This window comes from Chlorocebus sabaeus, chromosome 1, assembly GCF_047675955.1.
Source record: "Chlorocebus sabaeus isolate Y175 chromosome 1, mChlSab1.0.hap1, whole genome shotgun sequence".
In the NCBI taxonomy this organism is placed as follows: Eukaryota; Metazoa; Chordata; class Mammalia; order Primates; family Cercopithecidae; genus Chlorocebus; species Chlorocebus sabaeus.
The window spans coordinates 20,012,088-20,038,426 of record NC_132904.1 but is presented as its reverse complement, the minus strand read 5'-3'; the positions used below and the strand labels follow the sequence as shown (position 1 = coordinate 20,038,426).

The 26,339-nt window shown below is 47.3% G+C and overlaps 1 protein-coding gene across 3 annotated transcripts in view; it reads left to right on the top strand.

The window, feature by feature from the left end:
• The first annotated feature begins 16,962 nt into the window (after window positions 1–16,962).
• The window catches only part of PRDM11 (PR/SET domain 11), an 87,897-nt gene continuing 78,520 nt past the window's right edge, over window positions 16,963–26,339 (top strand). For 2 of the 3 annotated variants that reach the window (XM_037999476.2, XM_008000717.3), the window contains exon 1: window positions 16,963–17,201. The gene's annotated coding sequence lies outside the window, so the exon portion shown is untranslated. The remainder of the gene's footprint in view (window positions 17,202–26,339) is intronic. The other variant, XM_073017059.1, reaches the window with a different exon arrangement.

Sequence of the window (26,339 nt, the reverse complement as noted above, 5' to 3'; positions counted from 1 at the left end):
ATAAAGCTTCCAAAAGAAAATACAGAATAATATCTTTATGATGTTGGGATAGGCAAAAAGTTGTTAGAACACCGAAGTCACTACCCACAAAATAGGCCTCATTAAAATTAAGAACTTCTGTTCATTAAAAGACATCAGGAGCATGAAAAGGCAAAACATATACTGGGATAAGATATTGGCAATACATATATCTGAGAAACCAATAAAACAAAAAAAATAAACTTTGGGCAAAAAATTTAAGCACTTCACAAGAGAGGATATTCAAATGGCCAATCAACACATGAGAAGGTGTTCAACATTATCATTCATCAGGAAAAAGCCAATTGAAACCACAATGAACATCACTATAAACTTTCTAGAATGAGTAAAAAGAAAAATACCGTGAATATTAAGTGTTGGCAAGAACATGGCACACCTGGAACTCGCTCATGTATTGTTTTTGAAAGTGTAAATTGATACAATTACTTTGGAGAACTGTTTGGAAATTTCATATTAAGTATACACCAAATTTTGATATTTACAGCTAAAAGCATTCTAACTATTGCAAATAAGGTCATATTGCTTACACTATTTTGAGCATGCACTTTCATTTTACAATATACTATGAACATTTTCATAAGTCAATAACTTTTTCCATAATAAGATTTTTAATCGCTGCACTGTATTCAATATGTTATGAGACATTTAGGTGTTGCCAGTTTGAATTCAAAATTTAAGCAATTTGAATTGTAGGTAACAAACCAAGATACATTAGTGTACACATGTCCATCAAAAAAGCATGTATGAAATTTTACAGCAGCTTTGTTTAAAATAGCCAAGAGTTAGACACAACTCAAATGCCCATCAACAGTAAAATGCATCATTGGTATAGTCATATAATGGGGATCCCACACACCAAAAAATGGAAGAAACCTGCTATTCTCAACAACATGGATGAATCACACAGATACAATGATGAGCACAAGGAATAGGTATATGTAATTTCATTTATATGAAGTTCAAGAATTGGTAAAACTCATTTGTGGTGATAGAATCTGAGTAATGGTTACTTCTGTGGGTACCAGCTGGCTGGAGGAACAAAAGATTCCCACAGGACTCAAAATGCTCTGTTTCTTGTTTTGGGTGTTGGTTATATGAGGGTTTTCAGGTTGTGAGAATTAAGCATGATTTATGTTATTTTCTGTATATACGTTACACTTCAACGCAAAGTTAAAAATAGAACGCTAACAAGGAAAGTTGGTAAAAATGGCAGATTACAAATCAGTGCAAAGTTTTGGAGGGAAATTTAAGGAAAAGCCTTGATAATATATATAACCATTACCCAATATTTTGTTTCTAGAAAATTACCCCTAGAACCAAACAAACATGCAAAGATTTGTGCAGGGTGTTGTCACACCATTATTTATAGTGGCAAAAACTGGCAACACCTAAATGTCTCACAACATGTTGAATACAGTGCAGCCATTCGAAACCCTATTACAGGAAAAAGTTATTGACTTTTGAAAATGTTCATGGTATATTATGAAATGAAAGAGCATGCTCAAAATAATACAAGCAATATGATCCTATTTGCAACAGTTAGAATGTTTTTGTTGCAAATAATGAAATACGTTTCTAAAATAAGGGCAGATTATTATCTCAAATAACAGGAGTCCAAAGATAGGGCAGTTTCAGGGTTGGCTAATGAAGTTGCTCAAAAATGTTATCCAGGACCTAGACTTTTTCTTTGGTGGTGGTTTTTGTTTTCAGCCTAGTTCTTCCTTGCTTGCTGGATGACTGCAGCAGCTCCCTGAATCTTCACCTTGTAGAGCCAAGTTGAGCAACAGAAAGAGGACCATCATCTTCTGTGGACCTCTAAGAGCAAGGAAAACATTTCCCCAAAGCTGTTCTCATGTATCTCACTGGCCAGAACTGTATCACATGTCCAATGTCTAAACTATTCACAGAAGAGGGAAATGGGATCGCTGTAGTTATCTTAAATCAATCATGATTGGATTCCCTGGAGCTGTACTGTGCAGGGGGTCACTTTCCCTAAGCCCATGGTGACAAGGAGCTTGAACACTTCTACAAAACCAGGGTTTTGCCAGCCAAGAAGAAGTGAGTAGAAGTGAAGACAGACTGGCACTGAATAGGCAACCCACAGTGTTCATCCCATCAAATACACACCAAAAAGGCATAAACCAAGCTCTGAACTTGCTCATAAACCTCACTTCTGGGTAGTAAAACTGTGGTTGATTTATTTTCGTGTTTTGCTCATGGTTTTTGTCATTGGATATGTATTACATTATAATAAAAAAAAGTCTTAAATGTTATTTTCAAAACAATAATTTAAAAATAAAAGGGAGCTTAAGGATCATTAAGCACATCCCCAGCACTTTGCAAATTGAAAAGATATGTTCCTGAAAGGTAGAGTAATGCTTATGAAGCCACAGTCATTTCCTTCTACTTCTATTTCCGTTCTGTTCCTCCATTCTTTCACAATCTGCCTCTGGCCTACTCAAAGTCTGACTTGAAAGTCATGCTGGATGGAAGGAACCTCTAAGGACATCGAAGTCAACCTCTTACAGGAAACCCAGAATGAGAGCAGCTTACTCAAGGTCACCCAGATACCTAGGGAGAAGCACCCAAAGACAGTAATTGGCACTTTAGAAATCCTCTGCTGAGTATACTTCTTCAATTCCTAAAGCCAGCCCAAGGGCAGCAAAGATTGAGCAAAACCCAGGAAAATACTGATGGCTCAGCCATCTTGCTGTGGAGAGAGGAGCAACAGCCTACTTAAGAATGTGCCACACATACCCCATCCCCACCCCCAAATTAAAGTAAGAGTCCTCTTTCTAGTGTTACCTCTCTGCTGTTAACTTTGCCTTCTCTGCCAGCTCCATTCCCATAGGCTGGAAACATGTCCAATTTTCTCCCAACCTTTAAACAATAAAAATGTTTAACTCTGCCTTCTCTTTCTACCACTTTTCATCCAAATAGCTCAAAGAGATAATCTGTGCTTTCTTTTTCTAATTCTTTACCTCTCATTTTCTCCTCAACTCATTCCAATCTGCTATACCACTCCATGGGGTAATACCACTAACATTGTTCTTGCTAAGGACACAAGTGACCTCCTGTCATGAAATCTGAGGAAATCCTTAAGTTCTTATCTTACTGCACCTCCCTGTTGCATTTAACCCTGTTGTCCACTTTCTCTTTCTGAATGATCTGCTCTCTTGGTTCCCAAGATAACTTGCCTTCCCCAATTCTCATAACTTTCTGGCCGTAACTTTTTCTTCATAGGTGGAAAGATGGATAAAGACATATTTCTGATGATATTGTTTTAACATGCCTGAAGCCTGACCCAGATTTTTTCAGTTATAGGAACCAACACATTATTCTTTTTGCTTAAACCAAACCAGTGTTTGTTGAGTTTCTGGCACTGGCCAACAGAGCTCAGCACAGCAGTGGAATCGTCTCCCTTGGTAACTCCTTCCCTTCTTCTACTGGCATCTATAGCACTAATGATAGTACTAACTAGACACAGATGCCCAAAGAGCACACAGTGGAAGCTAGACATACAGTTAGGGAGGAGTAACTCAAGAATGGCAATTTTGGATCCTCCAAACAGAGCAGCTTGCCTCAGCATACACCCCAGCTCACGGGTCTCATTTGATGCAGAGAGCAGCCTAAACCAAATGGATTTTGCTAGCTGAGCACTGCCACAACCATCAGCACCAGTTGAGATGGGCCTCCAAATACCAATCTGCTTCCTGGCACAGGAACCCTGAAGGGCAATCTCTCTGCCAGCCTTTGCCCTCTGCAGCTGGGTGAAGCTCACCTAAGACCATCCTACATCTGTGTCCACCCCCAGAGGACAAGGCACACGTGGGAAATTAATGACCCACCTATACAATCGCTGGGAAAGCTCATATCAGCTATCAATAGTGATTAGGCGGGTCTTTTGTTTAAAAATGGGAAGAGACAGTGAAAATTTTCTGGAGATGCAAGGAGAGTCAGTGGCCTGAACTGAATAATCAGACCAAATAGCTCATGCTAAAATCGAGTTAATGCAGGAAAAATAGAAAAAAACTTTAGTCTTACTACCATGTTCCTTGAGATTCATAAGTGTACTGCGCTGACAAAATAATCTCAGACAGTTACCAAAAAAAAAAAAAAAAAAAAAAAAGCAGCAGCATTTGAAAACAAAGTTATGGGGACTAGCATAAACTTGAGTTCAAAACTAACAAAGCCCGCTCACACAAAAATTTATAATAGCAGACAGGTGTGGAGGCACATGCCTATAATTCCAGCACTTTGGGAGGCTGAGGTGGACGGATTGCTTGACTCAGGAGATTGAGACCAGCCTGGACAACATGGCAAAACCCTGTCTCTACAGAAAATACAAAAATCATCCAGATGTCATGGCACATGCCTGTAGTCCCAGCTACTTGGGAGGCTGAGGTGGGATAATTGCTTGAGCCTGGGAGGTGGAGGCTGCAGTGAGCTGAGACTGCACCACTGCACTCCAGCCTGAGCGACAGAGTGAGACCCTGTCTTACAAAAAATAAATAAATAAATAGTATTTCAACATTACAATTAGCCACACATTTTTTTTTAATTTTTAAAAAATGTATAATAGCAATTTGATACAGCAGTATACTAAGAAAGAACTTGATGTATTTTATCCCAGGAATTCAAAGATGACTTAATAATTATCAAAGCCTATAATGTTTTTCATGTTTCCAAATTATTGCAGAGCAATAATCATTACATCTAGAGGTTAATATGGAAAAATAGGCGCTGATACCGATAGATACCAAAAAAAGGCATTGATAAAAATTCCATTTTAGCCAGGAACAGTGGCACACACTTGTAGTCCCAGATACTAGGGAGGCTGAGGCAGGAGGGTAGCTTAAGCCCAGCCTGGGCAACATAGTGAGACCCCCATCTCTAAAAAGAAGAAACCAATTTTAATTATATATATATACACACACACACATATATACACACACACACACACACACACTCTCTCTCTCTCTCCCTCTCTCTCTCTCTCTCTCCCCTACTAAAGTAGGAATAAAAGGACATTTCTAAAATGTAAAGAGAATATCAGAAGCCTGCAGGAAACATCATGAGAACAGGAGAAAACCTGCCTTAGCAAACAAGAATGCTTGCTGTCTCCATTCCTAATTATCACTGTTTTGGAGCTTCTAGCTAATGCAGTAATATAAGAAAATTAACTAAGATTCATAAATATTTTTTAAAACGAAGGCACAAAGTAGTTATTTGCATAAGATAATCTTGTCTATCAAAAAAGTTCCAGAGAATCAGCTCAGAACTAATGGAAACAATATGTGAATTTAGCAAGATAGCTGGTCAGAATATACATTTATAAGAATCAATAGCTTTCCAAATCCTAGCTTTCCAACAGCAAAAACAATGTAGAAAATAAATGTAATTGAAAAAGATCCTACTCAAAATAGCAGCAAAAACTATCACGTACCTAGAAATAAACCTAAACAGAAATATGTTAGGTTTATAAGAAGCAAACTATAAAACTTCACTGACGATCACAAAAGAAGACTTAAATACAATGGAAAAATGCACCAGGTCCCTGAAGGAAAACTCAATATTGTGGGAATGTCAATTCTCCTCAAATTAACCTATAAATTTAATGGCATTCCCATCAAAATCCCAATGGCTTCCTCTCCAAAACCCATAACCCGAGTCTAACGATGAGAAAAACATCAGACAAGCTACAATAGAGGATTCTTCCACAAACGGCCTGCCCAGGATGCCTCGAAAATGAGCTATCAAAAACGAGGGAGGTATGAGAAACTGTCCCAGCCAAGAGGGGCCTAAGAAAACAAGATGAGTAAATACAATGTGGATGAGATCCTGGAACAGAAAAAAGTACTTTAAGTAAAAAGCTAAGGAATTTGGAATAAACTATGAACTTTACTTAATGTAGGATCTTGGTTCATTACTTGTAGCCAATGTATTGTACTAATGGAAGGTAATGGGGGAACTGGGTACAGGGTATATGGGAACTCTCTGTAATACCTTTGCCATTTTTCTGTAAGCCTAAAATTGTTTTAGAAAATAATACCTAGTTTTTAAAAGTCCCAATGGATTTTGAAGGGGAAGAAGAGAAAATGTTTCCATTTTTATTTTAAATATTACCTGAAATGATAACAGAGTGATAACAGGACAGAATTCCCATTTTAAAATTAATGGGTGCCTAGTAAGTCAAGGTGAAGTGAAAAGGTGTCCATCCCCTTCTCCTCTTGAAAAACCATCCTGGAAGAAGCAGAACAAAAAACACAACACAAAATCTACCTCGGATAAAACGAGGAGGCATCAAAAGTATTATCACATTGCAACATAGGCAGGTGAAAGACAGCTGGAGGAAGGGCTGCCTTAGCAGAGAAGATGGAATCAAATCTGAATGCCCAATGGCGGGCGCTGGAATGCAGAAAGCCAATTTGCCCACCAGCAATCACAGGAAAGGCTTAGGAATGGCAGGAACCAGGTCCCTTAGAAAGCTGAGGTGAGGGCTGCGGCTGAAAATAGAAGGATCATTTTTCAAAGCTTATTCAAGAAGCACTGAGACCCCCAGATTGCCCATCCCAATCCCACCCAAGGCAGTTCCCTTCCTGTCCCTGCGGACCACCGTAAAGCCCTTTCCTAGAGCGATGGTCATAGAGAGACTTCTAAGTTGCTTTCACCAGGCACTGAGGAGGGTGGGAAAGTGCTGAATCAAAGATAGATGGGGGCCAGGCGCAGTGGCTCATGCCTGTAATCCCAACACCCTGGGAAGCTAAGGTGGGTGGATCACTTTAGGTCAGGAGTTCGAGACGAGCCTGGCCAACATGGGGAAACCCCATCTCTACTAAAAATACAAAAAAAAAAAAAAAAAAAAAAAAAAAAAAAAAAAAAAAAGAAAGAAAGAAAAAGAAAAGAAAAAAGAAAAAGAAAGAAAGAAAGAAAAAAAATTAGCTGGTTGTGGTGGCAGGCACCTGTAATCCCAGGTACTCGGGAGGCTGAGGCAAGAGAATTGTTTGAACCTGGGAGGCGGAGATTGCAGTGAGCTGAGATTGCACTACTGCACTCCAGCCTGGATGAGGGAGTAAGACTCTGTCTCAAAAACAGACAAACAGACAAACAAACAAACACAGATGGAGCCGAGGCAGGCAGATCACTTGATGTCAGGAATTTGAGACCAGCCTGGCCAACATGGTGAAACCCTGTCTCTACTAAAAATATAAAAATTAGCCAGGTGTGGTGGCACATGCCTGTAATACTCAGGAGGCTGAGGCAGGAGAATTACTTGAATCTAGGAGGCGGAGGTTGCAGTGAGCTGAGATCGCACCACTGTGCTCCTGCCTGAGTGACAGAGACTCCGTCTCAGAAAAAAAAAGAAAACAAACAAACAAAAACAGATGGGAGGCTGGGTGTGGCGGCTCATGCCTGTAATCCCAACACTTTGGGAGGCCAAGGCAGGAGAATCGCTTGAGCCCAAGAGTTCCAGACCAACCTGGGCAACATGGCGAGACCTCATCTCTACAAAAAGGAAAATTAGCCGGGCATGGTGGCGTGCATCTGTAACCCTGGCTACTCAGGAGGCTGAGGTGGGAGGACTGCTTGAACCAGCAAGGTTACAGTAAGCTGAGATGGTGCAATTGAACTCCAATCCAGCCTGCGATACAGTAAGACCCTATAAAGAAAGAAAGAGAGAAAGCAAGCAAGCAAACAGATGGGTAAGGAGCAGTTTGAGTCCTCCAGCTCATTCCCCACTCAGGTCCAAAATCAGAGATCCCTTCTGACCCAGCATTACCTTGAAGTCAGACCAGGACTAGATTTATGACTCTCAACCCTTGTGTCCGCCCTCTGCCCACACACACATGCACCCATTGGTGAGAAAGTGGAGGGTCATTCTTTGTAAAAGAAGGGAAGACCTACACCACACAGGAAAAACACAGCTTCACCCTGCAGTAAAGCATTCAGTCTGCGAATCCCACCCGCCTGAGTGTACCAAGCTTGTTGAGCAACTTGCTCTTAAGAATGAAAAGGCAGCCAAGGATCACCAGACATTTGAAGAAAGCCACTGCCTGAAAGGGAGCCCAGTGAACGGGGGTTGCAGGGGGGAAACTTGAAGAAGCAGGTAATACAGAGAACAGAAGGAAAAAAAGATATTCTTAGAGAAGAGAAAACATTGCATTCATTCAAAATAATGGAAGGAGGCTGGTGTAGCTCCCGCCTATAATCCTAATACCTTGGGCAGCCGAGGAGGAAGGATCACTTACACTCAGGAGTGCAAGACCAGCCTGGGAAACATAGTGAGACCCCATCTCTACAAAATACTTTTAGAAATTAGACAGGCATGGTGGTATGTGCCTGTAGTCCCAGCTACTCAGGAGACTGAGGTGGAAGGATCGCTTGAGCCTAAGAAGTTGAGGCTGCAGGGAGCCATGACCATGCCACTAAACTCCGGCCTGGGTGACAGAGCGACTCTGTCTCAAAAATAAATAAATTTAGTGCATGATACAGATGGCACTACAAAAGAACAAGGAATAGATGGATTATTCTATAATTGGTGTTAGGGCAACTCTCCACTAAGGAAAACATAAAGTCACATCCCTATGCTATACTCTGTACCAAAGTAAATTCCACATATTTAACAAATATCTGGATATGTTTAAATATCAGATATTTAAACAAACAAACAAAAAGAGCAACTAGAAGAAAATCTAAGATTTCTTTTTACAATTTACTGAAGAAGAAGTCCTGTCTAACCATGTTCACAAAACTAAAAGGAAAAACAGAAAACATCTAAATTTCCATACAGCAAAAGACATCAGAAATAAAGTTATAAAAATTGCTTGCATTGAAAAAACTGCATTACATATTTCAAACAAAGTGTTTTGTTATCCTTAATATGTAAACTACATTTCTAAATCAATAAGAAAAACAAGGACTCCAGTTTTAAATGGACAAAGGACATAATCAAGCAATTTGCAAAAGAAGCATGAAAGATGAGTAAACATATTAAAATAAGCTCATGTTGCTAGTGGTGTCATATAATTTGAAACAACAATGAGATACATCAGTTGCATAACAAACCACTGAAGATTAAGCAGATTGATGGTGTTCAGCATAAGGGTGTCGGAGAAACAAGCAGGCTCGTACAAAATCAATGAGAACTGACACGGGCACAATCACTTTGGAAGACAACTGGGCAAAATGTTTTAGGATGGGGCCAGGAGCAGTGGCTCACGCCTGTAATCTCAGCACTTTGGGAGGCAGAGGCAGACGGATCACGAGGTCAGAAGTTCGAGACCAGCCTGGCTAACATTGTGAAACCCCGTCTCTACTAAAAATACAGAAATCAGCTGGGCATGGTGGCACATGCCTGTAATCCCAGCTACTTGGGAGGCTGAGGCAGGAGAATCGTCTGAACCCAGGAGGTGGAGGTTGCAGTGAGCAGAGATTGCACCACTGCACTCCAGCCTAGGCAAAAGGGTGAGACTCCATCTCAAAACAAACAAACAAACAAAAAAAAAAAGAAAAGAAAAAAGAAAAAAGGATTTTAGGATGTAAAGCAGGGCATATCGTTGACCCTGAAATTTCACTTTGGGAACTTATCTTAAGGGAATAACCAGAGAAGCAAACAAAAGATACAACTAAGGATGTGTACTGTCACATTTTTATGATAAAAAATGTGACCTAACCTAAATATCCATTCGTTTATGTGCCTATATGTTGGTCTTCCTTGGGATACTCTGAGCTTCACAGAGGAAGGGACTGTAGGTGTCTCACTCATCTTAGTGGCTCTAGTGTCTGATGTGTCAATCAGTGTTTTAGATATGGAGGGATGAGTTGAGGGAAAGAGAGAGAAACAATGTTAAAGATTATTTGGAATCTTTAAGCCCAGTGATTCCTATATTTCTTACTTTCATAATTGGAGGAACTACTATAGGTTTGTCAACCTTTCATTTTGCCAAGTAGAGTCCCTCAGAAAAACAGTAACACCACTTCCATCTTCTACACATGCTATTATCACCTTTGCATAAAAGAAAAAGGACATTTGAACACCAAAAATAGTAGGAAATATTTCATTCAAAATGAAGATCGTCCTTTAAATTGAATAGCTTTAGCTTTCTGAAAATAATGCTACATTGCTTTATGGTTTTCATCTTCTCAAGGACGAGGGAAATGTTCTCTGACAAGCGTGGCTGTATGGATTGACATGCGGAAACTGGTCCCTCGTTTTACAAATTGAGAAAAAACCACTGAGGCTCTGAGCAGATACAAGATCTGACTCTAGTTCCCCAGGAGTCAAATAACAGGGGTGGGATTAGAACCCACATCTCTTGGTTCCTGGCCCAGAGCTCTATTCTTTCATGACAGCGCTCTCCACCAGCAATGTGGCTGCACCATTTCTGGAATGAAGAATATTCCCCTATGGTGGGACTTTGGAGATCATTAAACATAACATCTACCTGGGCATAAATTATCTTCAGAAGAGCCCCCAATGAAGAATATTCCCCTATGGTGGGACTTTGGAGATCATTAAACATAACATCTACCTGGGCATAAATTATCTTCAGAAGAGCCCCCAACCTTGGCTTATACACCTCCAGTAACAAGAAACCCACCACTTGCAGTGGCAGCCTCTTTTGTTGTTGGGTGGTTCCATTGTTTTTTTTTTTTTTTTTTTTTTTTTTTTTTTGAGGCGGAGTCTTGCTCTGTCGCCCAGGCTGGAGTGCAGTGGCACTATCTCGGCTCACTGCAAGCTCTGCCTCCTGGGTTCACGCCATTCTCCTGCCTCAGCCTCCCGAGTAGCTGGGACTACAGGCGCCTGCCACCACGCCCGGCTAATTTTTTTTTTTGTATTTTTAGTAGAGATGGGGTTTCACCGTGTTAGCCAGGATGGTCTCGATCTCCTGACCTCGTGATCCACCCACCTCGACCTCCCAAAGTGCTGGGATTACAGGCTTGAGCCACCGCGCCCGGCCGGGTGGTTCCATTGTTTTGGCAGTTCTTATTTTCCTGGAGCTTATCTGTCTCATTGTGACTCCACCCAGCAGTCCTAAAGCCGCTCACCAATCTGCATGAGGGTCTCTCAGGTTTAGGAGTGTGTGGCATTCAGGAGTCATCCTGGAGTCTCCTGGGACAAAAAGGGGCCTCTCTAACGCCCCAGTCCCCATCCCTTTCTCTAGCATCCCTCTGCAAGACTGAGAACATACTTCATCTCTTGAATGATGATTGAATCCAATATTCCCAGCCCTATTTACAGACAAGGAGACTGAGAGAGTGCTGTAGAAACCATCAATTCCAACACTCAACACCACCGAGGTCTTTCAAAATGGAGAGAGTTGCCCAGAGTCTCGTTTGTAAAGAGTACTCCACAACTTGTACTCCAATCAATGATTTCAACCTCTTTGATTTTACCAGTCTGCCAAGGTCCTGTCTACAAGGCAAGCTCTACCGCTGGCTCTCAGTTGATATCTGGGGGTTTCCTTTGCCTATTCCCCTGGTTAGACACACTGTTAAGAAATTTTGGTGAATAACTGCATGATCATCTACAAGCTCCATAATGCCTTGGTTTTAATGCTGCAAACAACGGAAATTGCTCTGGCTGATTTTGGTCACCAGTCTCCACGGTGACCACCAAGGATCCCTACTCCTGGTGGCTGCACCCTCGTGTAGTCCTCTCCTACACTGTACCAGGGTTGGTCTGTGTGACCACAGAATATGGCAGTAGCGATGACATGTCACTTCTGAGATTAGTTTATAAAGGGCTGTGGCTTTCCTGGCCTGTCAGAAACTGTGTGATAATAAATGTTTACTGTCTTCAGCTGTTAAGTTTTGGGCTATTGATTATGCAGCAATAGAAAACTTGTAAATTGAAAAGGAACACAGTGAAAGAATTTCAGGTAGCTCATGATCCTCTGGAAGGCTGGAGAAACAGGTGTGGGGTGCACACAGCCAGAGTCACAGCCAAGATCATGCTAGAGACCTGATGTGGTGAAGACATTGCTCCTCAACCTGACCCACAGGTGCCAAAGCCTGCACCACCAGCCCTAGCCCATAGCTCTGTTGGACCCAGCCACTGACATTACTGCCCCTGAGAACTGACTGCACTGTACCCCACCCATGCCTGAAAGGACTGTCCATGGTCCATGCTCCCAATTCAAAGTCAGGAAGATGCATCTGATTGACTGAGCCTGGGTCATGGACCAGTGCCTTACCTGCAGGGAGGCCGGGGAAGGGAGTTTTTGTTGTTTCAGCTTCTCCAGTGGGCAGGGAAAGGGCACACTCTGCTTCTCCCCAACGGTCAGAAGGTGGGATGCTCTCCAGCCACTGGAAGGGGAATCAGATGCTGGGGAGCCAGAAAAAAGAGACATGTTGCTTCAATGTCATCTAGAATTCAGGGATAATTCAATGAGATGGTTTATGAGCATACCTACAAACTCACTGGGACTCAGTAAATGTTTATTATCCAGATGGCAACCAAGGTGATCTCATGAAAACAAATCAAGTTCTGAGTCTCCCCAACTTTAAAATAACCAGTGGCTTCCACTGCACTTCAAAGAAATCCAAACTGGAAAAGCCTGGTGGAGATCCCACCCACTTCTCCCCACATCTGCTTCTCGTCCTTCTTGCCACACTGCACCCCGGGCACACTAGCCTTCTGCCACTTCATAGAACAAGCCAATTCCAGCCTGCTCAGGGCGTTTGCACTGGCTGTGTCCCCTGCTCAGAAATTCTGCTACTCAACTCTCAGTGGGGCTGGCTCCTTTGTATCTAGCAAGACCCCCACCGAAATGCCACCTCCTCAGAGATGCCTTCCCTGTCCTCATGATCTAGGGCTGCTCCCTCACTCCCATGCCACTATTCCCATACCTCCCCACCTTTCCATGCCTCAATAGGAGGGACTAATGGGGGAGATTTTCTGGAGCACAGATAGGGGATAGTGGTTTGGGCCTCCCAGGGAGCTGGCAGGATCAAGGCAAGCTGCTTGTCAGTAGAGCAAAAAATGGCAACAATGATCTGACCCAAGGCATTTTGATCTTAGCCACTGTCAGCAGCTAGATGAGCAATTCCTTGGTCTTAAGCCAGTCCCTCCTTCCTTCCAAGAGACGGATCCCTCAGCTGTTGGGCGAATGGACAAGACCAGAACAGAACTGTGCCTGGCTTAACATAAGGCCTGTGGAATCCAGGTCCCTTCAGCAACTCTTCCAAATGTGGATTTATTTAAAGCATTTATCTCTTACCATTAAAAAGGGGAACATCTTTAATAAAAGGCAGAGAAAACAAGGTTGAGTCAGTAGGATTAGAAACAGTAAAGCAGTAATAAGAAGGATGCAACTGCCAAAGCTGTTAGAAGGTGGAATTTGGCTCTGAGCTTCCTGGCAACCTGTGCAAGAAGGGAAGACTGATCAGTTACGGAGCTCCTCTTATTAGCAAGGAAGATGCTTGCCAGTTCCTTGGGGAAGATGCAGTGCGTTCCAGTTTTAGTTTTTTCTGGGCACTAAATCCTGATTGAAATTTTGCCCTTGTGGTTTTAGGAAAGGTTATATGTGCAAGAAAAAGGTCCTGGTTTTACAACAAATGTGGAAGTGAATCCCTAGTGACCTTTCCTTCTAGGATCCAGGGGACATTTACCTTGGAGCTAACAGGAAGTATGTTTTGCTTGGTGTCATTATTATTAGTAGGGGGTGGAGGGAAGGCCTCAGGTGGACTTTTCCTTTTAAAGAGGTGAACTCTATTCATTTAGAGCATCTCAGTAGCCTTCACAGGGACCTGGAGGTGACTGGGATCGTTAGCACATTTTTTGCAAGAAGAGGTCATAATGTATCTGGCCTTGAATCACAAAGTTCTGGTCAGCTCCTTTTTGTGAGATATGCTCAAGAGAGAAAGTAAGGAAATATTTCACCACCCATTAGACTGAAAAGCTGCATTATGGAAAAGGACAATGAACCAGAAATGACCAAGAGCAGATGACACTGAGCAATGGAGTCAGGCAGACCTAGGTTTGAATCTCGCCCTGCCTCAAACTAGCTGTGTGACCTTGGGCAAGTCTCTTAACCTCTCTGAACATGGTTTCTCTGTCTGCAAAAAATGGTGATGATGACACCCATCCTGGATTATTGAGAGGCTAGATGGTAATAACCCAGAAGGTGTGTGCCATATGCCCTATTCACTTCAATTCTCTTCTCCTTCCCTTTCCCTTAAGTTCTCAGGAAATGTCAGTGGAGCTCTCATCTCATCCCTACTTTTGAGTTTCAGGCCCAACTCAGCCCACAGAGGCACAGTCTCACAAGACGTCTTTGTCTAGACTGCTTGTCTCTGGTGATCACATTCAGGGTCTGGGACCATTTTCTGCCCACATTGACCCAGAGCACGTGTGACAGCCCTCCAATTGCCTGGGGCTTACCTTCTGAGATGTTTCCAACAATTCCCCCAGCCTTGTTTCAGATTCCTTCCTGTGCCTTGGCCTTGACTGTGTAGCTACAGGGGCAGCTTCTTGAGGGCAGAATATAGAAGCCCTGGTCCCAACTCCTCATGCCATGTAGGAAAATACTGGCCCCCAGAGAGGACAAGTCAAATGTTTCAGGCAGCAGGCTGGGACTCAGACCCGGGTCTCTGGATCACACCGCATCTCTCTGTTCCCCACAGCCCCTGGGCAAATCCCAGTGTGACGCCTGAAGCGCTGACTCAGCAGCCTGCAATGCCTGAGGACCCAGTCGCACTCTACAGATGCAGCTGAGGACCTACGGCTTCCTGGCAAAGGACGCCAGACTAGAAATGGATGGGGAGATTTAAATAGAAAACCAATGCCACAAGAAATTCCCTCCTTACCTCACTTCCAACTTGCCAGCTCATTCTCTTAATGATCATTTTGCTCTCTGGAGGCTGGGACCACACCCCTCCTTTATCTGCTTCTCTTTTTGCCCTCATCTCCGGTATCTCTGCCTCACCCTCTACCCCAGTCACTGCAAGACATATGTCCAACATCCTGGGCACGTTGACGCCTCGAGGTCTTTGCTTCTGCTCTTTGCCTTCCTGGCAATGCCATCCTACCATTGGTGGAAATTCCAGGCCTGCCTCTGACATCACTTCCTTGGTGAACCTTTCTCCTCAAAAGGAACAACAAATGGCTCCTTCCTCAGTGCCCTTTCCCCTGGCCGGGCACTTGACATCCAAAACAATGCTCAGTGCCACTGGAGGTGCATTCAGTTCTGAATTAATTGAAGTTATCTGCGAGTGCCTTCATCTCTTGGGCAGACCAAGACCTCCTTGAAGGATCTTGTCATTCTAATCGTGGAACCCCTCCCCCCACCCCCCGTCCCCCAGTATCTGACACTCTGCCTGGCACCAAGCAGAGAGATACTCAGGAAACTTACAGTTGCATTGAACTTCATATAATGATAGGGTTGTTCCTGTCTCTTGAGCATCTACTGTGAGTAGCTGGGTGGTGGGCCCTTTATATATACTCTCATGACTCCTTACTCAGAGCCAGGAACGTGGCTACTACTGTACACCACTTTGCAGATGCAAGAAATAAAGGCTCAGAGAGGTGAAACACACTTGCTCCAGATAACACAGCCAGCAACAGGCATGAGATTCCAAGAAGTTGTGTTTATGACGCCAGTCAAGGGAAACATATGATGTGGTACCTACAGTGCTCCCTCCCTCATCACCCCCACCGCCTCCAACTCCACATCCAGATTCCAAAAGCCATGAGCTCGCCCAGCGGTCTGACCATGAACGCCCATTTGGGAATCGCCAGTAGCAGGGTTGACAGGGAACTCCATCCGCCTTCCCAGGGGCAGTACGCTCTGGGGGCCGTCTCGGCAACTCTTGCAAGGCTTCGTTGATGTTTGGGGGGAAGGACCGCCTCTCATTGGACAGCGCCTCGCCCAGGCGCCTTCCTGGGAATCACCAAGTGGGGTTTATGGCCCCAATTTTGGAGCCTGCACAGCGCATCCTCCCTTGGTAGCAGAGATGTCGCCATTGGACCACAGCACTTATAGAGGACGCCACGAGAAAGGGGTTGATTGGGGAATGGTTGTCCTGGTTACGCCACCCCGCAGTGTCCCTTGCCCTCCTCCAAGACTTCCAGCCCCATCACAACCTGTCAGTTTTCCAGGCGCCCAGGAAAGCAAGTCAAGCACTCAAGCCCTCTGACAATTCCACCCCCGGCCCCGTCTTTCCCTCTCCCCCCTCTCTCTGTGATGTCGAATCCCATTTCACAGATGGAAAAACTGAGGAATCGAGCAAGTGAATGCCGCTTAAACATCTTTTCCAAGCCAGCCAGGGACCAGCCCCTCCAGTTCTCAGAATCTCTCCCCCTCTGTAATATATTTTGATTTAAAGAACATGTGCTATTCGCGACTTCAAAACCGCAACCCCAGGTAAAGAGTTAATATTTTTAACGAACCCCAAACCCCTCACCCTCAGCCTTCGCGGGACGCCTGCGTTTTGCAACTTCAGTTTGTATCTCCAAACTGCTGGGCATTCAAAGGGTTAAATGGGACCGGGAGGGGGCCAGCCGCGGAGCCCTGAAAGGGTTAAAAATCCAAACGCATGGACTCCCCCCGACTATTTGGTTCCAAATGGACAGCCACAGGACCGTGAGAGCCAGGGAGCCCCCCTCGCAATGACTTTTTTAAAATTTGAGAACTTTTACTTCCGACCCCAGAAAAGTATCCCAGTTCGAAAGTTCTCTCTTAACCTTTTCTTTTTTTCATCATTTTTTTTCTCGATTTCTCCACGGGCGGGATTATAAAACGCTCCCTCTCCCTTTGGGTTTGGGGAGCCGGGTTCCCCCCTCCGGGCAGGGCGCGGGCCGAAGAGGCCCCGGGAGTTTTCTCCGGGGCCGGGTCGGGATGCGGCTGGTGAGTCCCGGCTCCGGCCCCTGAATTGGGGGGTCCGCGTCTGCCCCAAACGCCGCTTTCTTCCGTTTTCCATGTCATTTCCTGTACTAATAAGATGGTGGTCAAAGCAGGGGAGGAGAGCAGCAGCGAGTCGCCGCCGCCGCCGCGCCGAGGCTGGCGCTGAAACTTTGCCTCGCCGGGGACCAGCGCGCCCGCAGCGCGGCCGCTCCCGCCGCGGGGGCCGCCAGCCGGGGCCGCGCCGCCTCCGCCGAGCCGCCCGCCGGGCCGCCCGCGCCGCCCGGGCTCCGCGGCTGCCGCAGCATTCCCGGGAAGGTGAGTCAGCCCCGGTAGCCAATGTGGCCATTGAAAATGGCTTCGGAGAGCGCTCGGCAGTTTGCCAGCGAGCGCGGGGGCCGCCGGTGCGGGGGCCGGGAGCGGCGGCTGGGTCGCGGGCGGCCGGGGGACTCGGCGCGGGCGCTGGGCGGAGGTCTGGGCGGCGCGGGCGCGGGGTTGGGGGCGGCCCGCTGGGGCCGCGAGGTAGGTGAACCCTCGGCAGGTAGCTGCCGCCGCCGCCGCCGCCGCGGGAGCCGGGGGCCGCCCTCCGCCTCCTTCCTCCCAGCTCGCTCGCTCCTCGCCTTGTTACAATGTAGCCTTTTCTCTCCGCGAGCGGCGCGCCCGCTGACGGACGTGGCCGCCGACCAATGGGAGTGGCGGCCCGGGTTGGGCGTTCGGAATGAGAACGCGGTGACACGGGCGGGGCGGGGCGCGGACGCCAGAGGGCTCGCCGCGGCAGCCGGCCTAGTTCTCGTGCACGCCCTCGGCCCCGCGCCGGGGGCTGCTGCGGGGGGCTCGGGGATAAAGGTGGGAGGCATCCTTTGAGATGCGACGAAGCCTTCTCCATCACGGTTCGCGATTACCCGCGAAGCGTGGCCGAGCCGGAGGGCGTTTCTGGAATGCGTTTTAAGTGTTAGTTGCGGTGTAGACTCTTCGGGAAACCTCTCCGGAGCGTAGCCTCCACCCCCACTCGCAGTCCCCAAGGTACTCTTCTATGCAGAAACTGCAGAAACTTAGCGGCCAATGACCTCTCTCCGGTCAAGGCCACCGTGCCCTAGGCGAGTCGCTGCAAAGAGAGTATCGGTGTCTTGGGCGATGCTGTTGAAAAGTTGCTGGTGTGTGTCTAGAGCCAGGTTGGGAGATGGGGGCTTAGAACCCCCCAGGCTGGGCTGGGATTTAGGGGAGAAAAATGTGAAACCTCTCCTCTTTCCTAGACGTTTGCTTCGTGTGGAGAAAGGCCGTGCTGCATAATTTAGAGTGGCTGTAAGGAAGCACACCCAGCCCTTTGTGCGTGGGGCCAGGAGGCGATAATGAGAGATTGCTCTTGGTACCTGGAAACCCTATAAACTTTGGGGGTCTGGGGACAGAAGAATTTTCCGTGGAGCGTTGATGCCTGTAGCACCCAAGCTGATCCTCGCCCACATTTCCTCTTCAGAGGAAGGGAGGTTGGGGCTTTCCTAGGGTCATTGTTGGAGGTGTGGTCATGGTTGGGGAGCAGGGCACAGTCTTTGCCCGCCGACTCTCTGAAAGTGGACAAGCAGAGTTCTGTAGGGCACGTGTAGAAACCTCCCCTTCTGGGAATAGAACCCAGACCTCTTGCTGTATTCAGTTTAATGGAAAGGGTGTCTCTCTTTGAATTCTACCTCCTCCTCATAGTCGCTGTCTGACTTTGGACTTCACATTGTTGTCTTTGGCCTTTCTGAGCCTTGTGTCTCCATCCCTAACATGAGTCCAACAAAACCTGCCTGGCAAGGCAGTTGTGAAATTAAATGAGATAGCAATGATGAAATGCCTATTCCAGGGCCTGGCATACTATTTAAGACGTGTTCTTCAACACTCCTCCAGAATCATGGCAGAAGGTACTGTCCTGGGAATATCAGAATAGACCCTACAGGCCCCATCGTGGTCCATCCAGTCTCAAACTGACAGGGCCTCCAAGGAACAGCTGGTGGCAGGATCTTGTTTCCTTCCCTGGTGATGTTCTCAAAGATGAAGGACACCCCTCACTTGTCCTAGATTGGTCATGATAGCCATCACCTCTGCACTTATGGACTCATTTAACCTGAGTTACAGTTCTGTCATCTAGACTTCTTGGGTTGATGTGTTCCATCCATTTCTTCTCCTTGGTGTCAAGTAGGATTTCTCCTATTTGGATTTGTCCTCTCCTGGACTTACAGGGAGTTTCCCTGGTTCCAGGTTATTGGCAAGTATGAAGTAAAGAGCACTGGGCTAGGAGTCGGGAGTCCTGCCTGTGGATTCAGCTGCCTTCTTGGCCTGCTCTCTTGGCTGTCCCATAGGCATGACAAACACACGGGGGCCAAAGCTGTCTATAATCTTTGTCTCTAAACCTCCTCTAGGGCTCTGATCTTGGCCAAGAGCACACTGTCCCACTACTCTTTAAGGCAGAAGCCTTGGTGTCTCTGTCTCTCTCACCCCAGTCTACTCCATCTCCACGCCCAGATAATTTTATCCTCTCAAATGAACCCATCCACTTCTTTCCATCCCCTTTTCCCCAGTGTTGTGGTCAAGTCATCGCTGTCTCTCCCCAGGACAACAGCAAGAGCCTCCTAATGTCCATCTGCAGCCTCCCCCTCATGGCAGTCAGAGTGATCCGTTCCAAACAGGGTCATATCAGGCATCCCACTTGCTGCTTCAAACACCTAGAAGTCTTTCCAGTGTGTTGGGGATAAAGAACCAGATTGGTGCAGTGACCTGAAAGCTTCTGAGTGATCTGGCCTCTGCCCTTGACCTCATCTCCTATCCTCTCCTAGATCTCTCTGAACTCCATACCCTGATCTTTCCTACACAGGCTGGCCTTTCCTCCTCAAATCCTAGAGCTGTTGCCATCTAATGAATGAATTAAGGTTAGCGAAGGGCACAGTGGGATGGGAGTGTCTGGTTGTCCTCAATGCTTTCCTCTTACTATTTCCGGTTCTTCTAGTTCCACAGTAGGTTGACTGGAGTTCTACCTGCACTTGGGTGGGGGCCCTGTGACTGGCTGGTGAGTTATAAACGACAGTGATAGACATCAATTCTGGGCCACAGCATTTAATTACTGGTGTGAGACCCTCCACAGTGCACTCTCCCTATGGCATGGAAACTGATAGTAAGGTGGAATGGTGGTGGCTGCTACCAGCCTGAGTCCCTGCGTCACTCCGCATGTGAAGCTATTGGTGACCCATGATGGACATGCAACATGAGTGATAACTAAACCTTTGTTGTTTAAAACCGCTGAGCTGTTGGGAGTGTTTGTTACTGCAGCATAACTTAGCCTGTGCTGACCGATACAGGGACTAGAGAGGCATTTTAAGCAGAGACACAAGTAGTGCATGTTCAGTTAATACACAGAGGGAGGACCCTGACTTGGAAAGCAGCTAGGCTGATCTTTTTGACATGCATATCTGAGCGTATAAACCCCTGCCTGAAAGACCTTCAGGCACTCCCACTGCTGTGAGGAGAATGACAGAAATCCAGCTGCCCTCCAGTCTCTGCGGGGAGCTGCCCTCCAGTCTCTTGTCCCTCCCATTTGTCATGTTCTGCCTAACATGGGGCTTCCTCATGCTGTTCCTTCTGCCCTGACCTTGCATTCCACCCCCCTCCCAATGAGGCCTCCTCATCCTTCCTCCTCCATCTTCACATCCCCCCTTCAGGGAACCCCTACCTCATTAGGCCAAACTCCCTTCTTTATAGCTTTCTTGGCCCACCTGCCTCTCTTTTGGAGTGCTCACATCCATAGCAATTTTCCATTTATTGGTGTAATGATTTGGTTGCAGCCTTGCTCTACCATCAGACTGTAAGCTCTGCCAGGGTTGCTTTGAATGTGCTGTTGTGTTTGCACTTGAGAGTTGCTCACCAAACACCTTCTGCTGAATCCTTGAGCATGGACAGAGGGCCCACTGTGTGCTGGGGGCTGGGGACAGGATGAGGGAATGCCATTTCCCTGAGCTTCGGGCTGGTGGGTCCAGCTGGAAGGAGATATTAGACATAGCCAGCAAAATGACTGGCTTGTAGAGTACAGATGATACGTTCCCCATCCTTACTGGTGTCCATGGCCCAGGGGGACTGTGTGCCAGTGATATAGCAGAGGATATTCCAGGAAAGCAGGAGGATGAGATTCAACATTGCCTTGAGGTCTCTGCTGATCTAGACAGTATATGATTCAGTGAAGGGGCTGCAGAACCAGAGATCTGGGGAAGATGAAGAGGAAGAAGAAGTTGATGATAATGATAGCAGCTAATGTTTTTTGAGGGTTTATTGTGTGCCAGCTGTGGTTCTAAGCATGTCACATACCCTGTGCTGAAAACAGCTCCACAAGGTAGATGTTATTTCTGTTTCACAGATTGAGAGACTATGGCTCTGAAAGATGAAGTAAGGGACCCAGGGTTAATGGTGTGGCCGGGATTAGAACCCTGGCAGTCTGAGGCCATCTCCTTGGTGTGCCTTCTTGGAGTAAGGGCAGAGAACCCCAAACCCCTTTGAAAGCATCATGTGGGGTTATAAAGCCCTCATGGGAGAGCGGGCCTCCAGTGGGGTGACACCTACCTAACATCGGGGTTTGAGCATGGGGTTCTTGGCTCAGAGGTGACTGGTGGCCGTGGTGCCAGGGCTCATCTGAAACTGCCTGGTGCATCTCCACCTCCTGCTGGAGGCTGAGACTCCTTGGAGGCCACAGAGCCCCATGTTCTCCGAGTGAGGCCTGGGAGGAGCTTCCCGACAGCTGACCCTGGAGCGGTGCTGGAAAAACAAGCCGTGCAGAAAGAAAAAAGAAAATTGTGCTGTTGTTTTTTTTAAAAGCCTATTTCCTATTGCAGATTTGTATCTGTGTTGAAAAGGCCAATGTTCCCTTAATGCAGCCACATTGCTGGTGGTGTCCCCAGACTGTGGCTCTGTAAGTGGGGAGGCCTGGACCGCAGTCTGGGTATCATTCGGTCCTTCATTCATTGACCAGGTGGTTAGGGCATGTGCCAAGCACTGTGCTGGGCCTAGGGGGTGCCATGTGCAAGTTGGTCCTTGCCCTTCCAGAGCTCACAGATCAGCCTGGGAGATGGGCAAATAGCCAGGCAGTTGTAGCTTACAGCAGAAGGATGCAAAGGGGGCAACCACTGACTGTAAGTCAGGGAAAGCTTCCCTGAGGAGGAGGTCTTTAGGCTGAGCTTTGGAGAGTGAGTAGTATTTGGAGAACACGGGAGGGGAGAGGCTTCAGTTCCAGGGCGTGGCTTTTCCAGAAGCGTGGAAGCATGGAAGGGACTGGGGAGGCTTGAGTAGTTTATTCGGGTGGAGAGTAAGTGTAAGGGGAGGAGACGGAGGTGGATGAGGCTGGAAAGAGAATAAGAATAAAAATAGTATGAGTAACACTAGTCCTGGTCCTCGGCATTGGTTGCATCCTCTCCCTAGGTCACTCTTACCCCAGTTATCTCCATGGCACTTTTACCCCAGTTACCCCATTGCCTCCTCCAGGACTTCTGCTCAAATGCTACCTTCTCATGGGCACATTTATTTATTTATTTGAGACAGGGTCTTACTCTGTCACCCAGGCTGGAGTGCAATGGCACAATCTCAGCTCACTGCAACCTCCGCCTCCTGGGTTCAAGCGATTCTCCTGCCTCAGGCCCCCGAATAGCTGGGATTACAGGCACACACCACCACACGTGGCTAATTTTTGTATTTTCAGTAGAGACAGGGTGGGGGGGGTCTCACCATGTTGATGAGGCTGGTCTTGAACTCCCGACCTCAGGTGATCCACCTGCCTCGGTCTCCCAGTGTTGGGATTACAGGTGTGAACTACCAGGCCTGGCCATGGGTACTTTCTTGTTTAAAATCGCAACCCACCCCAACACCCTCTCTCTGCTTCCTGCTTTTTTTCTCTCTTTAGTGCGTAGCACTTATCCCATGCCCCATGTTTTACTTTTTTATTTTGTTTTCCATCTGCCTCCCATCGTTATAATGCAAGTTCCCAGAGAGCTGGGATTTTTGTTACTTTTGTTCACTGCTGTGTGAACAGTATATGCCATATAGTAACTAGAGCCTCAAATATTTGTGGAATGAGTGAATTAATTGAGCACTGACTATGTTCAAAGTGTTTTATCTGCTTTGTCTTTTTAAATCTTCACAGCGATGCCCTGATCATGGTATTGTTACTTCCCCATTCTACAGTTTAGGAAACTGAGACTCAGAGAGGTAGCATCACTTGCCTACGGTTTCATAGTTGGTGATGAAATTCAAACTCAGGGCACCTGATTCCTGAGCCCTCCGGCCTAACCCAGATACTTGGCCCTTACTAGGCTGTAACAGGTCCTGACTGCTGTGTTGAGGAGTTTAGACTCTGTCTGTTGGGCCACAGGGAGCCTCAGAGGGTTGTATGGGGAGGAAGCTAACATGGTGATCAGATCCATGTTCCGAAAGACAGCAGCAGTGGCTTGGGCATAAGACTGGAGGCAGGGAGGCCAAATAGGAGGCTGTCATAATAATTGAGGTAGGGGAGGATGAAGGTGAGAGCTGAGAGTGACTATTCCCAGCGAAAAGTAGGGAAACTTGGCCCTCTACAGTGAAGGTCAGAGCAGATGGGTTGGGGCTTAGTTCTGGGGGCCAGGTGTTTCCCCGAGTGTGCCTGACTTCTGCTTCTGAGTAGCGAGGGGACCTGCATGTAAAATCCAGCAAAGTGCCTTGTGCTGGTCCCTTAGCAGGAAAAGGGAACTGAGAAGGAGCCAGGGAGCCAGCTGGTGGGGTCCACACTGTTCCCTGGAGAGGGTGTGGGCCCCAGGTTCAGTCCTGCTTCTGGCACCAGATAGCAGTGAGATCTGAGCAGGAGGCTGCCCCTCTTGGAGTTACCCATTTTCTCATCTGCAGAATGGGGGCGATGCCACTACCGGCCTCTAAGGGCTGCATGGACAGCTCCGGAGAAACAGCACCAGTGAATGGCTTAGGGCCAGTCTCGGGCCATCTCGTGGGTGTGAGGCCAGTGGACATGGGGGAGGCATGGGGGTCCTCTCGTGCCCCTTGCTGGGGATGGGACAGCAGTGCCTGAATACGAGACAGTGAGTGTATCTATACTTAAAGGTGATCTGGCCACAGCCTCAGACACTCATGGTGCCCCAGTGTCTTGTGTTCAAGGCCAAATACTTAACCTATCTGGGCCTCAGTTTCCTTTCTGTAAATGGACTCAGTAATATCAGTCCTGCCCTACATTTTGTGGAAGATATTTTTCCTCTGTGTTTGCAGGACTGAGTTTAAGGTGCTATTATCTCTGGGGCGGTAAACAGCTGGAAGGAACATGTGTGGAGCACCAGGACACCAACAACAGCCCCGTGAGGTTACTCCTGCATCCATTTATGGATGAGAAAACTTGGGGCTCAGAGAGGTTACGTGACCAACTCAAGATCACATAGCCATCATTGCATTTTTTCCAGTCTTCTTAAGAAGACCACACTGATAAAGAAAGCCTTTGAGGTTGCCTATTTGTATTACATAATAATCCCCAGAAGGTTTCTTGGGTGGTTTAAAAATAGGATTTGGGCTGGGCACAGTGGTTCTTGCCTGTAATCCCAGCACTTTGGGAGGCTGAGGTGGGAGGATCACTTGAGTCCAGTAGTTTGAGACCAGCCTAGGCAACATAGTGAGACCCTGTATTTACAAAAACTGAACAAAATTAGCCAGGCATGTTGATGTGTGTCTGTAGTCCCAGCAACTTGGAAGTCTGAGGTGGGAGGATCACTGGATCCTGGGAGATCAAGGCTGTGGTGAGCTGAGATCGCACCACTGTACTTCCGCCTGGGAGACAGAGTGAGACCCTGTCTCAAAAATAATAATAAATCAATAAAAGTAGGATTTGATTTATAGAGTGTTGGTTTCAGACCTTCTCCCAGTCCCAGGAACCTCACAGGTCAGAAGTTGCAGGCACATTCAAACCAGGAGCCTCCACTGAAATGATACTGGGTAGGGGAAGTGGAGTAGTCGGGGGGCAGATAGCTGCTGGCCATCCTGCTCCCAAGCAGCAGCCTCATATCAGAGGTTGGTACTAATGGTCGGGGGATCCACTTGCAAAGTGAGGCACCCCAGGCCTCTGGAGCTTTCAATGTCTTCTGGAGCTTTCCCTTCCAGTCCTGTCTCCCCTACCTCACCTGATCCATAAGAACAACCAGGACTCTCCTCCTCCCAACTGCACCTTCTCCTGATCCCCGATCACTAGCCCAGGCAGGTTAGCTCTTAAAACTCCCATTTTACAGCTCAGAAAACTGAGGCTCAGAGAGGTGAGGTGACTTGGAGCTCATACAGTTTAGGAAGTAACGAAGTTAACATTCTAACCTCAAATCTAGTACCCCTTCCTCTGCACCCCAGTCCTTCTGGAATCAGAGCAGAATGGGGACCCCAGAGAGCGTTGTTGCAGCCTCTGTGCCCTGCTTCGTAAACAGAGGTTGTCCAGCTACTGCATAAATATCAGGCAGTGCGGCTGGAAGGAGCTTGGGGTAGAAAGGGGGGTAGTGGCCAGTGGGCGCCTTCCCCCAGGCTTGTGGCAGAGTTGGGGGCGAGAGTGGGACCAGCAGGCAGGAGGATCACTTTGACTAGGGCACTGAGCTGGGCTGGTATGGACGTCACTGAGCAAGTAAATATGGAACCGCCTCCACAATGTCAGCTTTCCCGGAGTGGCTTCTCCCACTATCTCTCACTTTCCCCAAGGGAAAGGGGTGAGGTCCAGGAAAGGATCCGGCTGCCCGATGCCAGGGGATGGAGATGGCCGGCTTGGGAGGCTCCAGGACGGCTGAGGGGCATGGGGAGGAGCCCACCAGACCCTCAGCCCCAGCAGGAAGTGAGCTTCTCGTGGGAGCAGCTGACTGGGACCCAGCCAGGGCAGACTCAGCACCGTCATGGCCCAAGGTACAGAGAAGGCGGGCTCTGGGGGCTGCCGGGAGGTGGTTGGCTGGGGCTTGTCCCTGACCTCACAGCCCTTTACTGCCCCAACCCAAACAGAGTGACATTTTCCCAGGGGCCAGGGGTGCCCCTCTTTAGGCCAGCTGTGTTCCAAGAGAAAGCAAGACCAGTCAGAGGGGGCTGGCATTTTGAGAGCGGGTGCAGTGGTGCCCCAAGAAGGGGTGGAGGGGGAGGAAGGAAAAGCCCCTTAGCCTGAGGGAGGCAGAGGGCAGGGAGGTGAAGTCCTCAAAGGAAATCAGCAAGCTTAGCAGCCAGGGAAACCAGCAGTCTCTCTTGACCCCAAAGAGGAGATATTGGGTCTCCAGGGAAGGGTGAGCAGAAAAGGAGAATCCAGGGCAGAGTTTCCGGCTGCCAGATCCTGGGCCTTTTATAAACCTCAGTGACAGCCAAGCCCTAGTGAGTGTGGATGGGCATGTTCCGTTCAACCCTCATAGCTGTCCCATGATGCTAGTATTATTAGGTGCAGTTTCCAGAGGTAACATTGAGGCCCAG